Source organism: Hyperoodon ampullatus (genome assembly GCF_949752795.1).
Source record: "Hyperoodon ampullatus genome assembly, chromosome: 7".
In the NCBI taxonomy this organism is placed as follows: Eukaryota; Metazoa; Chordata; class Mammalia; order Artiodactyla; family Ziphiidae; genus Hyperoodon; species Hyperoodon ampullatus.
In genome coordinates this window covers 98,790,613-98,803,735 of record NC_136920.1, presented here as the reverse complement: position 1 = coordinate 98,803,735, position 13,123 = coordinate 98,790,613, and positions in this window count along the sequence as shown.

Genomic DNA, 13,123 nt, shown 5'->3' with positions numbered 1-13,123 from the left:
CAACAGCAAATTAATTAGCATTTAGTCACTAGACATTACTCACCGGCTGGACAAATTGTTTTCAGGCTGTCACAAAGGCGGGGCAGGGCTGTCAGGATGCTGTGGGTTATTTTGGCCGGTGCTCTCCAGACAGTACCTCTTTGTCACCTGCCCTTCCATGAACTCAGGTCACTATTGGAGCAAGACCCCTCTGAACGAAAGCCCAGGCCAGACCTTTATATCTTCATGTCGGGGACACTCATTCCTCCCTGGAAACAATCAGGAAGAAAACCATCATCAGGACAGAAAGACTGTGTTGGAGCAGCCCTGCCTGGGGCCGGAAGACAGCACGGTGACCTCAGGGGGTCCCTTCTAGCCACAGGGACCTGAGGTCCTATGAAACACGGGCTTAGAGGATCCAGGGCCAAGGCCCTTCTATTCTTAAGTTATATTCTGGATTCCTGGACCTGAGGAAGAGCTTCCCAAAGGAAAGAACTGGAAGGATGGCAAGGAGTTAATATAAGAAACAAGCTGGACTGAACCGTTTCTGCTGATGAACGATCCTTCTTTCTTTTTTTTTTTTTTTAACATCTTTATTGGAGTTTAATTGCTTTACAATGGTGTGTTAGTTTCTTCTGTATAACTCATCCTTATTTCTTGCAAAAGAGGATCCGAAGTTTAGAGTCAGCTGGTTAAGGACCCAGGCAGGCTGCCTGGATTGGAATCCCTGCTCATCTTGCTGCTTTGTGATCTTGGACAAGTTACCCAACCCCTCAACCTTGGTTTCCTTGCATAATAATTGTCCCTATCTTTGAGAGCTGCTGGGAAGAATCAACAAGAGAGAACAGGTAAGGCCCTGAGGAGTAGCCTGGCACGCAGTGAGGACTCAGGAAGCACTGGCAATGGGTTTGAAGCCCAACCCAGCCACTTACCAGTATCCCAACTACGACAGGCCTGTTTCCTCTTCTGCATGGTGGACAACAAAGGAGGTTCTTGTTTTGAGAAGTAAACAATTTAATACAAGCAAAGTACTTAGAATAGTAGAATAGTGTCTGCTGCATAATAAATGTTCAATAAGTGGTCATTAATATTACTACTATTATTATTTCATAGACACCCTTTTTTTTAACATCTTTATTGGAGTATCATTGCTTTACACTGGTGTCTTAGTTTCTGCTGTACAGCAAAGTGAATCAGCTATACATATACACATATCCCCATATCTCCTCCCTCTTGCGTCTCCCTCCCACCCTCCCTATCCCACACCTCTAGGTGGACACAAAGCACCGAGCTGATCTCCCTGTGCTATGTGGCTGCTTCCCACTAGCTATCTATTTTACGTTTGGTAGTGTATGTATGTCCATGCCACTCTCTCACTTCGTCCCAGCTTACCCTTCCCCCTCCCCTTGTCTTCAAGTCCATTCTCTATGCTTGCGTCTTTCTTCCTGCATAGACACCCTTTTTAACATTGTGACCAAATCAGGGACGTGGAACCCAAAGCTCACAAGGCCAGTTCCCCTCACAACTTGCCTCCCTGAGGCACAAGGCCCTGCCAATGAATGGACAAGTCAGCCCCCCCGGCCCAGCCAGCAACAGCAGCAATACCACGGCTAACGCAGCCTGGCTCCCTCCTAGCTCTGCAGAGTGGCAGCCCCAGAAGTAGCCCCCCTTCATGACACACAGGAGGGACGGCCCGATGGGGGTGCTTGCTGATAAACAGTGATGTACCGCAGGCTTCTCCAGCCAAACAACGCTGCCGGGGGAGGGAGGAGGATGTGGGAGTGACCCGAGTCTGTGATCAGAAGAAGGGTTGTCACAGGAGGCTCCTGACCCATGCTGTACTTTCCTTCTCCCGCCATGGTCTCCTCCATCCACCAAGTGAGACGTCGTCCTGCCCGGGTCTACAAGAAGGCCTGTCTGAAGGAGCAGCTTTGCTGCACACCACATTAGGAACAGATACTCTGAGACCCCCCGAGCTGGTCCAAATCCCAGCTCCAGATGTGAACCACCTACATATCCAGACCAAGGTCTCTGTGCCTCAGTTGTCCCAGCTGTAAAGTGGGAATTATTATAGTACCTGACTCACAGGGTTGTCATGAGAATTGTAGGAATTAATACATATAAAGTGCTTCCTTATCCCAACACGTGGAATAGAAGCAGAACTATTATTATTAAATAATAATGTCTTCCATAAAATAAGTGCAGTCCACTTACTTTTTTTTTTTTTTTTTTTTTTTTGTGGTACGCGGGCCTCTCCCTAGTGTGGCCTCTCCCGTTGTGGAGCACAGGCTCCGGACGTGCAGGCTCAGCGGCCATGGCTCACAGGCCTAGCCTCTCTGTGTCATGTGGGATCTTCCCGGACCGGGGCACGAACCCATGTCCCCTGCATCGGCAGGCGTACTCTCAACCACTGCGCCACCAGGGAAGCCCTCACTTACATTTTTGTGGAGCATTTATTATGTAGATGGGAGCATGAGAGCAAGTGAGAACACAGCCCCGATTCTCAGCCAGGGGTGTCTGTTACATGGTGAGTTACGCCCAAGCATGTTCACCTAAGTGGTGGTAGCCCATCAGATCTCTTTGCCTGTCATTTATTTCATTCAACAAATATTTTGGGAGCATATGCAATGTCCCAGGTACTGTGAAAGGCACTGGGGATATATGAAGCCACACAGAAATAGTCCCTACCTTCAGAGCATGGAGTCTAATGATAATAATGGCAATATCACAGTCAGTACCAGATGCTACGGTCTCTACTCAGCATCCATCATCCCATCTTTCTTCCTGCTAGAGCTCCCATGTGGTCCTGAACCATCCCTCCTGCAAACCCATGAGCCTGATTGGCCCAAGAGTCCCCTGCCTTTGATTGTCCTAGGAATGGGTCTATGAACCAATTTCTATAGAAATGTGAGAGGAAGGTGCTAGAGGGCCCAGGAGAATCTTCCTCTCTCTCTCCCAAGAGAGAGTCACAGGGAGAGACAATCTCTCTCCTTTCTCAGAATAGCACTGTGTCTGCAGGTGATGCCTACATCAGTTAAGCCATTTTAGGCCATGCTGCAGATAAAGCTGATACCCAGCATGGCAGAAAAAAAAAAAAATGAACGCAGGTGCTGAAGACACTGCTGAGACCTTGAGCCCACCTACCCTGAAGTCTGATATACCTTTGAATCTCCTATTATAGGAGATAATACATTTCCCTGTTGTTAAGCCAGTCTGAGTCCGTTTTTTTCTGTTCTTTGTTTGCTAGTGTCCTGTGGAATCATAGGCTAATAGTAATACATATTACTATTAATAGCAAACATTAAAAAGCACGTGACATTTCACAATATGTTTTCACATTTATTTTACTTGATCTTCAAACCAGCACCACCCGATAGGTCTTCCTTTCATCCTCACTTTACGGATGAAGCAGCGAAGGCTCGAGAGGTTTGATGACTTGCCAGGTCGTGCAACTGGCAAGTGAGGAGCTCGTTCTGTCCCAACTTGGGTCTGTTGGTTCCATTTTCCGTGTTCTCACTCTTGTCCTTGCTGGGCTACCATTGCTCCAGCATTTTGGGGGAACGTCTCTCCTGGAATGCACTGTCATCAATTTAATAAATAACAAACAGCCCCCAAAGCGGCTTTCTGCTATTCCAGAAGAATCCAGGCATGCTGGTTTAAACCACTAGAGTTTTTCTTCTCATAAGGCTTCAATAGATCTCATCAGAACTATGAGACTTTGGAGCGGTCCAGAAGGCAGACAAAGACTGAACCTTAATGTCTTGGGCAGTGACCTCCATTGACTTCTCCCAGTAGACAGATGGAGTTCAGTTCAGGGATCAATGCTAGATCATTGAAGAAGAGAGCCAATTACTGCCCTTAGCAGTGACATTTGTGTTATCTCCCAGCACGGTTCCAGAGGGACTTGGTGCCAAGTTCAGGAAAGGGGAGCCATAAAACATGAAAGAAGGAGCCACATGAAAGACCTATGAACAAGCCCTGGCTCAGAGAGAAGCAGGGGACACAGTGGAGCCAGGCTTGGGCAGGAAGGGAGGAGAGGGTCTTGGGACAATAACTGTCCAGATCAGGATTGGATAAAAGGTGGACCAGGATAGAGGCATGCATGTGTTTGTGATCAGAGGGAGGCAAGGCAACAGAGCAGAGACCAAGGATGAGCTCAGGGAAAAGACTATAACCTAAAAGTGGGTCTGATGTCAGGAACTCCTCTGAGAGAGAGAGGCAGGGCCCACAGGAAGAGTGGAGCTCAGACCAGATGCAGTGGAATGAGATGGTCCAGGCGATGGACCTTTGACCACATTGTCACTGTCCTTTCTTCCTCTTATTCTTAAAGGAGTCATGCACAGATTCTGAAAGTTTTAGAACAAGGGGTATTAGAGTTGTCGTTGAACCTTTAGTACTGGGGATGGGGTAGGGAGCTGAGGAAGGGGGTGATACTCTACTGTTGGAGTTGAGGACTGTTCAGGAAACAGAAGAGAAAACAGAAATAACATTCTCTTGTGGAGAGGCACCAGACCCCAAAATAAGATGGAGTAGGGCCATCTGATCAAAGACCACAGTTGAGATGGCAACTGCAGATGCCAAGAGGCTGGAGAGAAGGGGGACTGGCCCCTTTACCTTTAAAAGAAGACTTACATGGTCCCCAGGAGAAGACCACAACTCGGTTCAGCAGGGAACAGTAGGGAACAGAAGGGAAGGTTTTGAGAAGCTGTGAGAGCTGAGAGGAAAGATCAGTAATCCTTTATGGCTACCTATGCCCTTCCACTCGGTGCTGCTGTGCCCTGTGAACTTAAGGTTACATATATGCTTGCCATGGAGTCCAATCTCCATTCTTTGAGCATTCTTTGAGATTTGCAAAGAGTCTAAAGTCTGCTAGAGGCAATCACAGTGAATAAAGTGGGTGACCAAGGTGGGTAATATCACATTTTGGTCAATAACCACTTTTTTGGGTAACAGTTGCCATTTCCAACAATAAAAACTCTGAGGTTCAGAAAGAGTAAATTTTTGTCCAAGCTCACACAAGTCTGCTCTTAGAGTTGGTGTGGTTGAGTGGCAAGCCCAGCCTTCAAGTTTAGACAATGGTTCTGTCATTTTCTATATCTATCAAATAATGATACAAATACCCAGCGCACAGCATTGTTCTAAGGCTCTAACAAGATGGCGCATGGAAAGGGTCTGGTCCAACATCGGCCACATTGAAGGCACTACAGAAACACTGGTACTTCTTCTTCCTCTTGCTAAAAGACCGGCCTGAGCGAGGGGTCAGATTGGACTCCTTTTGTGTAGCACAAACTCTCTCGAATGCTTCAGAATTTCTACATTACAAGTCTGGTTGAGTGTTTGACCTTCTGGAATTAATTCTGTGTGAATAATGTTATTGATGTCAATAAAATAAATCAACATTATCTTTACTTTTGGTCTTGGCTCCACTTTCTATGGTCTGAGCGATACTGAAATTCTCCATGGCGTGCATGGGCTCTTAGCTTCCAGCTCACAGTAGAAATGGCAGCAACAGCGAACACTAACCAGGCACCTACTCTATGGCAGGTACTAAACTGTTATTTGCATCTAATCTTATGTAATCCTCCCAGCAGGCCTATGAAGTAAGAATACTAATCCCCGTTTTCTAGAGGAGGAAACCAAGGCTCAAGAGGGAAATTAACTTATCCATGGTTACGTGGCTGGTTGCGGAAGAAACCAGAGTTAATCCTAGCTTCCTCTGGTGCTAATGTTGATACTCTTCTTCAATAGCACACAGCACCCCAAGTGAACATTTTATCTCCACATGTATTGTTTCATCTGTCTTCTTTTTTAAAAAAAAAAAAAGAAAAGCAGAAATAAATGCCAAGACTTTGTTTCTTTTCATCCTTCCAACCTCATAGTAGAAGTTGTATAAAAACTTCTTTCTCTAGAAAGAATCTGTCCCTTTATCTAATTTTAACTCTTCAGCCATCCTTCTTTCTGAATGTGAGAAATCTCTGACCTTTTCAATATTTCCATCGGGCCATCGGACAGCTGCTCCATGTACCACTGTAGACAGCTTGACTTTGGTCTCCAAAATGTGGGTGCCTTTGCACAAACTGGCTCTGGCATGATTCCATCTGCCTATGCCACTCTTAACTTGCCAAGGGTCTCACCTGCAGATTTATTTGCCCTCATACAAAATGGGACTTGAAACTTTTGCTCAAACATCAGCCATGTACTTTCATGTCAACACAGGACAACACACACTTCTGGTCACCTAAGCTACTTCTTCAAAGACAGAGTAATCTACTGTATTTCAGTGAGGATCCTCATCTTCCACAAACCACTCAAAAATTTCATCTCAGCATTCTAGATTCACAGCACTGAGTGATAACCAGATCTCTTCATATAATAATGACTCTACTCGCCATCAAAGTACAAGCTAAACAGGGAGATCAGCTCGGTGCTCTGCGACCACCTAGAGGGATGGAATAGGGAGGGTGGGAGGGAGGGAGATGCAAGAGGGAGGAGAGATGGGAACATATGTATATGTATAACTGATTCACTTTGTTATACAGCAGAAACGAACACACCATTGTAAAGCAATTATACTCCAATAAAGATGTTAAAAAAATACAAGCTAAAAGTCACCCTTTGACTCAGTAATATCACTTCTAATAATTTACCCTGAGGAAATAATTGAAATACAGACAAAGATTTATGTGATGTTCACTGCACATTTTATATAACAACCAAAAACTGGGAACCATCTCAATGTCAACAATAAGAAAATGATTAAATAAATTACAGTGCATAACTACAATGGAATAATAGGAAGCTTTAAAGATCATGTTTTCTAAGAATATGTAAAGACATGGGAAAATGTACACAATATAGAATTAGATTTTCTTAAAAGAAAGAAAAGAAAGGCATTTCAAATATGTAAGTGAAGAGGGAGTTAGCTTATTCTGAGTGGCTCTTTGGGGAGAGATAGAAGTAACACCTATAAGAGAAAGCTACCTAGAAATATTTTTGGGAGCAATTACAATTTTTCTAATGGCTAGAGTTGTCCAAAGTTGTAAAAGATTTCCTGGGTAAGTAATGATCTCCCCCATATAGAAGGAATTCAAACCATGGTTGGGCAACCACTAGGAAGGGACATCGAAAAGCAGACTTGGGCACTGAATGTGGTACTGACCCAGATAATTCTCAAGGGTCCTTCTTCCTCTGATATTATAAGATTGTGTTAGAGCTTTTGTATTCTAACCATGTATCTGAGCATGATCAGTGTTGAAGAAGACTAAACAGAGAAGGCATGGAGAATCAAGGCATGAGCAGGTCAAGTAGAAAGTCTGATCAGCCATAAAGTTTCCCAAGTGACAGCAGATGGGTCCAGCTTAGAGGCTTCCCTGGACCATATTTTATGAAAGCATGGATGCCCCTCACTCAGACCATGTGGGTCAGTCTTTGGTCCTTCCAAAGAAATTCTTTTCTCTTCCTCAATGGCCTGTTTTGCATGAGACAATCCTCTCATCCTTGTCCACTTGGAGCCTATATTCATCTTTTCAGCAATGGAGAGTTATGGTCCTCATTGAAGAGACTTGCAATACAGAGCTGGAAGGACAGAGCAGTCTTTGATGCCTACTGTCCTTTGTAAAAAATAGCTTCACTGTGGTATAGCTCACTCTTTCATTAGCTGTACATCAGGCTTATTTTGCGTATGTGTAGTTTATACGGGGACTTTGGAAAATCCTGGGTTATGAGGCAACCTCAAGTTGATGACAGGTCCCTGTGAAAGGATGGAAAAGTTACCTTGGAAACGCTAAAGAGAGGAGATTTGTGTAAGACAAAGAGGAGCCTGAAGAGTTGAGCTTTCAAAAGGTCAAGGAGCACCTAGCACCCAGACCTTGATTTTTAATACCACTCTCCAGTAAAAGGAATTAAGGCTCCTTGGAGAAATGGCTGATTCTAGGGCTGGAGCTGGAAATATACAAGATGAGCCCAGAGCATCTTATAGTACCAGAAAATAAGGAAAAGCTCAAAAAATAAAAGGATAAGCAGATCAAAGGGATACAGGAGCCAACCCAAATGAACTCCCATTGGCCAAAACTGAAAAAAAAATTGAGCAATCGAATAAATAATGTAGCATATTATTTTAATCCAAAATATAAAATAAATATCCATGAGTCCATACTGATATAAATAAATGATTGAATAAATAAATAAATGGGGAAGGAGAGACAAATCTCCTGGGCAAAAGAATTCCAAATAATTTATGTAGATACTTTGCCCTCAATGAGGGAGTGAGCAGAACTCCTCCCTCCTTAAGTGTGTGTTGCAAAGAGTGTAGTGTGGGGGAAAAAAAGGAACTTTACAGTGAAGAAACCTGACAAACAAGACCTCAGCCAGGTGATTAAGGTCAATATCGACAGTGATCATCCACAGTGATAGTATGTACCCTTGATATAACATGATGAGAAGCGTCTTTTACCTCTGTACTCTTCCTCCTAAACCCCATAATCGCAATCTAACCAGGAGGAAAACATCAGAAAAATCCTAACTGAGGCACGTTCTACAAAAGACCTGGCCAGTGCTCCTCAAAACTATCAAAGTCATCAAAACTAAGGAAAGTCTGAGAAGCTTGTTAACAGCCAAGAAGAGCCTAAGGAGACATGACAACTAAATGTCATGTGGTGTCCTGGGTGGGATCCTGGGACAGAAAAAAGACATGGGTGAAAAATAAGGAAATCTGAATAAAATACCAACTTCACTTAATAATAAGGCTTCCACTGGTTTCTTACTTATGACAAACGTATCACCCTACTGTAAGATATTAACAATAGAGGAAATTGGGATGGGGCATATGGGAACTCTCTGAATTTTCTTCCAATTTTTCTGTAAACCTAAAACTATTCTACAATAAAAACTATCTAAAAAAAGAAGTCTAAAGAAGAAACAGGAGAGGATTTGACCTGTGTGAGCACTTTGTGGAAATTGACTGAGGCCAAATGCTCAGAGAAAAACAAATTGGATGGATTTCTAACATTGGCAGACCAAGAAGAACAAAGCAATAGGCAAGGAGAAGCGGGGCGCTTTGGGAGAGCTAGTTTCATCCTGAACCTGGGGTTTTGCCTGGTTCCTGCCGGAAATGCTCCAGCTTACTCTGTCCTCCAGATCTGAAAGAGATTGTCTGCCTGGTTGTGAGGAAAGCTGGCGCGAAGATCAGAGGCTCTGTGTTAAGCAAGACATAGGCACACTCTGAAACTCTGTCGCACACCAGCCATTTGAAAACCTGTGTTATGTTCTATAGTCTGAACTCCAGGACTCACTCACGTGGAATGAAGTGGTTCTTTCATTTTTAACAAATAGCGAGCAAGTCGATGGCTCAGGCACCTTCCAGCAGAGAAGACGGTGGTATAGCCCAGGAGCGGGGGCAAGGTCCACGAGGTGTCATTTGGAGTGGCACAGGGCACATCTGCGTTTCAGTCGCCAACTCATGTTTCCTGGAAGCAGAAAAACCAGAAGCCAAAGAGGATGGATGGGAGCCCCTGGCTTCTGCCATCCTGGGACTCGGGTGACACTGAGGCCGGGAGAGATTTGGGGAAAAGGGGATCCAGTAATGAATGAAATGCTGGGAAGCTGAACACATCCCTTGCTCAGAAATCAAAAAGTGAAATTGTAAAAGGGCAGAACTTAGTTTCCTGTGACCTTAGATGCCTGTGTGCTTAGCCCCTGACTCCGGGGGCTTCCTGCTAGCCGTGGGGTCAGCCCTGCCTCCCTATCTGTAATCTACCAGTCCTGGGGATTACTTCCCCCCCAGAATGCCTTCCTCGCAGAGGCTGCTCTGGGGCTGGCTGGCTCTTTGGACCCAGAGGGTACCTTCAAGCAGCACCTCCTTATTTCCCCCACTTGCTCACATCCCAAGGAAAAGTAGTAGAGAAAAAGTTTGGGGGGTCTTATGATTAAAAAATTGGCTAGGCGATGTTTTATGCATGCATCTGTTATGCTAAAATAACCATCCTTTCTAACCAGGCCCACCTGCTGTCTTTTTCAATTTTAAGTATTTCTAAGTAGCAATCAAATCAGTATAATTTGTTCTTTATCTCGGCAAAACCATTGTGAAAGAAAAATGTGACCATTATGTTACATCAGGGAAAAATACAAGCCCTTTATTTGCAGCCTTCTCTATATTCTATCAGATCTCACAGTTGTCATTATGCCAGTTGTATTTAATGTTGTTCAAATGAACAGAGCTTTCTTTAATCACTACAGCCTTCTTTCCCCTAAATGCTTTTTTCCAAGGTTATGGTTTTCAGAGATAAATACATAAATACCAATGTTATGAATACGTTAAGGGTATCCAAGAGACAGCTCTCAGGATTTGTAGCAAGAACCTGCTGTCATTGGAGTTACACAATAGCTGGCTGATGTTTTGAGTATGAAGTTACTGGGTATTAGAAGTCCTGATACCCGCACAGAGGCGGAAGGCTATTTTGAGCCGATCACAATAGACCACTCAGCAGATGCTGACTTTATAAATCTGGTATCAGGATCCTCACTGCTAATAACCAAAGCCAGCAAGTCCAGAGCTATGAACATCCATCCTTCAGATCTGGGTCGGGGTGCTCTGTCCTGCAAGCTTCTGGACCACACCTGCAGGCGGGCATGAGGATTGAGGTCAGACTTGTAGACCATCTACTTCGATATACTTTCTTTGCAAATTAGCAGCTGGAAGCATGAGGAGGTTAATGACTTGCCCAAATGCATATGTCCAGTTAGAAGCAGAACTGGGATTTGAACCCAAGTCGGTTCAAAGTGTATTTTTGCTTAACTGCCATCTCGGGCACTCTGACTTTTTAGCAGACATTACATGGGATGATTCCGAGGTTATATGAATCCTATATTTATTCATTCAGTCATTCTGTTAGCAAATATTTAGTCTTTGCTGAGATGCTGAGGACAAAAGTTATCATTATCAACAGCTAATATTCTTGAGTGCCTGACAACCTTTCTAAGTACTTAATGTAAATGAAATCATTTCCCCCGGACAGTAACCCTCAGGGGTAAATACTTCTCTGCTCTCCATTTTACAGATGAGGGAGGGAGGGTACCACAAGGTTAAGTCACTTGCCCAAGGTCACACATTGAGGCAACCATGGCACTGACAGCCTGGGTCCAGAGTCAGCACTCTGACTCACTACAGAGGAACAATGTGCCCATATCATTGCAAGTGCTGAATAAATGCTTGTTGAAAAAAGCATTGTATCTTGCCCCAGAGAAGCTTACAATACAGAAAGGAAACATTTATGTAAACAAATAATGGAGATGCAGATATGATATGTGTCAGAAGAAAAACATAAACAAGTGCAAATGGGCGAATAGACATGCTGGGAACGGAGTGGTGAGATCCAACCAGGAGACTGGGGGGTGGAGCATAGCACAGGGAAAGAGTGGAGGTGGGGACATAGTGGGTGGAGCCAGGAGATCCAGGTCTCCTCTTGCACTGTCTGTCATCAGGACAAATTACAAGGTGTCTCTGTACCTTCCCATGTCTAGCAGGAGAATAATGGCTGTACTTTTTAACTCAAGGGGTTGTGTCCAGATTTATAGGAGAGAGTATAAGCAAAAGTGATGTATAAATTGTAAATCCCTTATTGATTTTATGTATAACTAGTGGATTGTGAGCTCCTTGAGGGCACAAGAAACATCTTATTCATTAATTGTATGATCTTTGCTCAGCACAGTGTCTGACATGCAACAGGCATTGTTGAATCATAGAAAGAAGGAAAGGGGGGGGAAGGAAGGAAAGAAGGAAGGAAGGAAGGGAGGGAGGGAGGGAAGGAGGAGGGAGGGAGGGAGGGAAGGAAGGGAGGGAGGGAGGGAGGGAGGGAGGAAGGGAGGGAGGGAGGGAGGAAGGAAGGGAGGGAGGGAGGGAGGAAGGAAGGGAGGGAGGGAGGGAGGAAGGGAGGGAGGGAGGAAGGGAGGGAGGGAGGGAGGAAGGGAGGGAGGGAGGGAGGGAGGGAGGAAGGGAGGGAGGAAGGAGGGAGGGAGGGAGGAAGGGAGGGAGGGAGGAAGGGAAGGAGGGAGGGAGGAAGGGAGGGAGGGAGGGAGGAAGGGAGGGAGGGAGGGAGGGAGGGAGGAAGGAGGGAGGGAGGGAGGAAGGGAGGGAGGGAGGAAGGGAGGGAGGAAGGGAGGGAGGGAGGAAGGGAGGGAGGAAGGGAGGGAGGGAGGGAGGAAGGAGGGAGGGAGGGAGGAAGGGAGGGAGGCAGGGAGGAAGGGAGGGAGGGAGGGAGGAAGGGAGGGAGGGAGGGAGGGAGGAAGGGAGGGAGGCAGGGAGGAAGGGAGGGAGGGAGGGAGGAAGGGAGGGAGGGAGGAAGGGAGGGAGGAAGGGAGGGAGGGAGGAAGGGAGGGAGGAAGGGAGGGAGGGAGGGAGGAAGGAGGGAGGGAGGGAGGAAGGGAGGGAGGCAGGGAGGAAGGGAGGGAGGGAGGGAGGAAGGGAGGGAGGGAGGGAGGGAGGAAGGGAGGGAGGCAGGGAGGAAGGGAGGGAGGGAGGGAGGAAGGGAGGGAGGCAGGGAGGGAGGAAGGGAGGGAGGCAGGGAGAGAGGAAGGAGGGAGGGAGGGAGGAAGGGAGGGAGGGAGGAAGGGAGGGAGGAAGGGAGGGAGGGAGGAAGGGAGGGAGGGAGGAAGGAAGGGAGGGAGGGAGGGAGGGAGGAAGGGAGGGAGGAAGGGAGGGAGGGAGGGAGGAAGGAAGGGAGGGAGGGAGGGAGGGAGGAAGGGAGGGAGGAAGGGAGGGAGGAAGGGAGGGAGGCAGGGAGGGAGGAAGGGAGGGAGGCAGGGAGGAAGGGAGGGAGGGAGGGAGGAAGGGAGGGAGGGAGGAAGGGAGGGAGGAAGGGAGGGAGGAAGGAAGAAGGGAGGGAGGGAGGGAGGGAGGAAGGGAGGGAGGGAGGGAGGAAGGGAGGGAGGGAGGGAGGGAGGAAGGGAGGGAGGGAGGGAGGAAGGAAGGGAGGGAGGAGGGAGGGAGGGAGGAAGGGAGGGAGGGAGGAAGGGAGGGAGGAAGGGAGGGAGGGAGGAAGGGAGGGAGGAAGGGAGGGAGGGAGGGAGGCAGGGAGGGAGGAAGGGAGGGAGGGAGGAAGGGAGGGAGGCAGGGAGGGAGGAAGGGAGGGAGGCAGGGAGGGAGGAAGGG